The sequence below is a fragment of the Mastomys coucha genome, unplaced genomic scaffold (genome assembly GCF_008632895.1).
Source record: "Mastomys coucha isolate ucsf_1 unplaced genomic scaffold, UCSF_Mcou_1 pScaffold22, whole genome shotgun sequence".
Classification (NCBI taxonomy): domain Eukaryota; kingdom Metazoa; phylum Chordata; class Mammalia; order Rodentia; family Muridae; genus Mastomys; species Mastomys coucha.
Window position 1 is genome coordinate 141,569,120 of NW_022196905.1, and position 4,958 is coordinate 141,574,077.

At 48.2% G+C, this 4,958-nt stretch overlaps 1 non-coding gene across 1 annotated transcript; it reads right to left on the bottom strand.

The window, feature by feature from the left end:
* Positions 1 to 4,521: 4,521 nt before the first annotated feature.
* On the bottom strand, positions 4,522 to 4,649 carry LOC116071829. The gene has a single exon (XR_004111191.1). It is a non-coding gene; the product is annotated as a small nucleolar RNA SNORA17 (small nucleolar RNA).
* Positions 4,650 to 4,958: the final 309 nt, after the last annotated feature.

Here is a 4,958-nt window from a genome sequence, read left to right on the forward strand (position 1 = left end):
ACCAGGCTGGCCTCAAACTCAGAAATCTGCCTGTCTCTGCCTCCCAAGTGCTTGGATTAAAGGCATGCACCACTACAGCCTGGCTTTATTTTATTTTTTAAATTGAAAAAAAAAATAGCTTTAGTTGTAATTACACTTTACATTACACTTTAATGTAAGATCAAGTGAAAAATAGCTTTATGTTCTTTTTCTTCTCTATCATTCACTTTATATTCAGATCTCAGCCTCTTCCCCAAAACAAAGGTTTTTAAAATATAAGGAAAGCCATTCAAAGGGGACTGATGACATAGATCAGGGATATAATGCTTCCTGACTTGCATGAGGTGCTGGTTTCCTTCTCCCAAATACATGCCCATCCACAGAATAAAACAGGTGGAATCCCAGCACTGGGGAGGTAGAAGCAGGAAGATCAGAATTCCATGCCACCCTTGGCTACATAGTAAGTTTATGGCCAGCCTGGGCTACATAAAGCCCTGCTTTAAAAACAAAACAGGATAAACAACTGGTGAATCTGGGAGACTAGGTTAGCCTGTGTACTTAGCAACCACCTTGTCACACCCTGTGGCCCCACCCCTGTGGCTCCTAGGTTCTCTTTGAAGCACTAGAGAAAGAAGGACAAGGCTGGGACGGGTCCATCAGACAACAGGTTTCTGGGCCTCTGTGTGTGTGGGCATTCTCAGCTCAAGGGGAGATATGCCGCTTGAGTCATGCCCAACTTGGAAGGCGCTTAGGTTTTTGTTTTTATTCCTCCCTTAAAATTTTCATATTTCTATATAATTCATTTTGATTATATCAACCACTCTTTCTTAGGGCCCCTCCTCTCCTCGAAGCCCCCCCTCCCTCAACTTCACATCCTTATTTTGCAGCCTGTTGAGACTGGTTGGTGTTGTTCTTACTGTGTGGATGTGTTAAAGGCTAGTGAGGGGCCGTGTGTTTTAGCATGCACTAGAGCTACAGTAGGTAAGGAAGATATGGCCTTCAGGAACCCTGGCTGCTCTTCCCCATGGTCAGACTGGGCCTGAGTTGAGAGAATCCTTAGGGAGCAGTTCCTTCTGCTGGGTATATTGGGCTCCACTACTTACTAAGGCCCATGGGTCAGTCCAGTAGTCACCTGTGTTGGCTCCCTGCTCTAGAGTGGTACTGGGGGACATGGATAGCTATTTCCTTTGCATTAGGATGATGTGACTTTTTAAAACAGTCCCCTGTGTACAGAATGGAGCACTTCCTGCTAAAATTATTGTGTGTCAGGCTTACCCCCAATGCTGCAGAATATGTACCTACAGTGAGAGAGAGGGTCTTTAAATAGGCTGGAAGGTGAGATGTGGTCACATTCAGAACATCAGGAACCCTTAAAAGAAGAGAAAACGAGGGAGGGCACAGGGTCAAAAAAGACACAGGGGAGCTGGGTACCCCTGCTATCCCAGCACTGGGAACAAGATTTCCAGGCCAGCCTAGGCTACATTGTGAAACCCTTATCTCAATGAAAACTGAAATTAAAACCAAAACCAGATGGAGATGGTATCTCCTGCAAGCCAAAGAGAGAGCTTTAGAGGGAACCCACACTGCCACTGCCCTGGCCTTGGATCTCATCTTCAAGAACTACAAGACAATAAATGTCCCTAGTTTAAACTGCCTGGTCCTGTTAAGGTGTCTTTGTTAAGGTGGCCCTAGGTGAGTTATAAGAATTCTCTCTGAACTCAGGCTATCTAACACACATTAGTTTTTTTTGTTGTTGTTGCTTTTTTGTTTTTGTTTTTGTTTTTGTTTTTTTCTTCTCAGCATCCATTTCTCTCTGATCCTTACACCTAGATTGTATTCTTTCTGTCAAGTTAAAATCTTGCTGGGAGGTAGTGGCTCAGGCCTTTAATCCCAGCAGGTGAATCTCTTGAGTTCCAGGCAAGCCAGGGCTACACACAGAAACAAAGTGAAATAAAACTCTCTTTTGGAAAAGATCATCTATTGAAATAGACACTTGAGTCCTGTGAGACATTCCCCTCCCCACACTGGAACATCCCTGGGTACTGGGACCAACTTCCCACTACCAAATCAAATGGAGGCTAGATATGGTCTGTCCACCTCACCCCATGCTATTCAGGTCTGGAAACAGGACCTTTCCCCCAGCAGTCTGAGGTGAGAGGGGAGTAACTCAGAGCTGCTTGTACCAGTTGTTCCTTATTGAGCCTCCATTTGATGGCCAATGACCACCTGTCCAGATGACCACCTCAGAGATGGCCGTTAGCTGGATGCCCACAGCAGAGACACTGCCTCGGCTCCATTCTCCTGTTTGCTTTCTAAGCTATTTTTTAAAGAACTTTCTATTGGTTCTTTGTGAATTTCACATCATCTACCCCAATCCCACTCATCTCCTTCTTCCCTCAAGCCTTCCACCCTTGCAACCTCCTCCCCAACAGAGAGAAGAAAATCTTTTTGTGGGAGCTGTAGTGTGTCACAGTGTGTCCTACAGTGTACCCTTTTGATCACATTTCTTTGGGTGCAAACGCTCATTGCAGTGACTCCTTGGTCCGGTACCAGGCCTCTAGCTTTTGCTACTCTATCAATACTGGAACTTCACTGTGACACCTCTCAGATATTTTGTTGTTGCCCTATGTCATGGAGATCCCTTAGTTTGGATCCATAGGGCACACCCCTTAATGTACTCCAGCAGTTCATAGGTGGGGTAGATGTTGGGGTGAGCCAATTGAAAGCCCTGGATCTGAGCTGGTCAGCTGGCAGGCTCTCCCACTCTCACACCCTTGAGGCTGGCTCACTCACAACCCCTGCAACCAGGGCCAGCTCTACCCTGTTGCTCAGGTGAGGTGCAGGGCCCACTCTGCTGAGTGTGGCAGTTGATGAGGGGGCAGGGCCAATTTTCCCACTCTCATGACCCCATGCCAGCTGTCTTACCTGCCATAGATGGCTAGGGACAAGGAAGGGCAGGAGAGGGTATCTCTCCCTCAACCATACCACTGCCCAGCAGACAAGAGGTGGGGATTGCTTACCCAACCCCCACATCCAGGGCCAGCTCTGTTGTGCTACCCCAGGGAGGTACAGGGCCAACTCTCCTGAATGCTGCATCAGGTTAGGGGTAGGGACAACTCTCCTGTTCTTATGACCCCAGGGCCAGCTCTCCTCCCCAGCACAGGATCACAAGAGAAGGAGGGTATCTCTGCTTTGTCCCTGCCACCTAATGGGAGACCGGTGACAGGACCAGATCTCCCATGCTTGTATCCTTAGCCAGCTCACGGGAAACTCCTGCGATTTGCAGAGCCTGCTCTCTGGAATAATGTTGCAAGAATTTCCCTGTCCAATTACATTAGGGCAGCAGGAGGCCTGTGATTGGACAGGGAAAAGGGAGGCAGCACTAAGTGTTTCAGGGACAGAGAGCATCTCAAGGGAGAAAGGGAGAAGGAGAATGGAGGTGGACATGAACCAGCCACAGGTAGTTATGATATCATACGGTTAGAATAATTGGGATAGAGCTTTTATCTTTATCAACTGGCTCTGAAATTATTATATTGGTATCTTGTAAATTGTGATTTTATTGATAGATAAATCTGTTTGGTTAACCATAATTAGAAGCTTTAAGAGTTTTGATTCTACTGGGTAATTGGGTATTGTGATGGCTGACCACAGGGTGGGCGGTCGATGTATAGCAGTGAGAAGAATTTGGGAGCTCTGGCCTCTCCGGAGAGTTAGCAGGTTGGGAGAAGTAGGAGCACAGAGCTGGTGGGTTCACTTTTTAAAAATATTTCCTACAACAGAGTAATGTAGCTGGCTAGGGTGGGATCAGCCCCCCCCCCACCACTTTCATGCCTCCAGGGCCAGCTCAGGTGAAGGGTGGAACCAGTTCTGCACATCCCTTGAATATCAATATGTCCCCAGGAGGCAGCCTAGATCAGGCATGTCCACCTGGTTTTTGGTGGTAACAGACCCCAGCTGTTGCAGGACCACAGACCCAGACATGGCCCCTGGTAGCAGCACAGGCCAGGACCCCATCATGGTCCCAGGTGGCATCACTGGCTACTCACATCAGGCTGTTCCTCACTGCCCTCGAGTCTCCAGTCCTGTGTCTCTTCATTGTGCCCACACCCTTCTGTTTCTTTCTTTTCCATGTCTCCACCCCTTACTTACTCCTGTAGTGGCCCCATGGGTCTCTGAGTGTCTGGGGTCATCTCAGAGTGGTCTCAGGAATGCTCTGCCCTGCTCATGCTCATGCATTATGGTATCAGGCAGGGGGGTCATCTCAGGCATGATCTGTCCCCTATACCATATCGTCCTGTCCAGTGCTGGATGGGTAGTCCTCTCAGGCTAGCTCCCTGTCCAGGCTCCATGGCACCAGTCATCTTGGGCTTGATCTTTGCCAGGTCCACCCAAGTGGCCCCTTGCAATAGGGTTGTCAGTCTCAAGGCTCATGGTCCCAGAGGGGTTCTCCTAGACTCCTCCTTGCTCCTCCTCCTGGTAACTCCTCCAGGCCTGTCTGGTGCCAGAGTAGAGGTTGTCTCAGGTTCACTTTATTCAGGGAGTATTAGGCTACACATCATTAAGATGTTCACAGGTCAGAACACTGAGCGAAGACACGGCTACTCTCCTCTCTGCTGCCTTGAGCACATGTGTGATGCAGCAGCCACACCAGTACCTCTAAAGGCAGGGTCTAAGCCATTTTTCCCCCAGCTTTTCCATTGACTATCAGACTTCCCTTTCCTTCTTTCTATTTCTTTTAATTGTTGGTTTTTCGAGACAGGCTTTCTCTGGGTAGCCCTGGATGTCATGGAACTTGTTCTATAGACTAGGTTGGCCTCAAACTCAGAGATCTGCCCGTCTCCACCTCCCGAGTGCTGGGATTAAAGGCCTGTGCCAGCACCACCTAGCTCATTTCCTTTTCTACTTAACTAGCTTCCATCACCTGCAACAAAGAACTAGGAGTAACACTGCAGCCTGTACTCATGATCAACTTACTT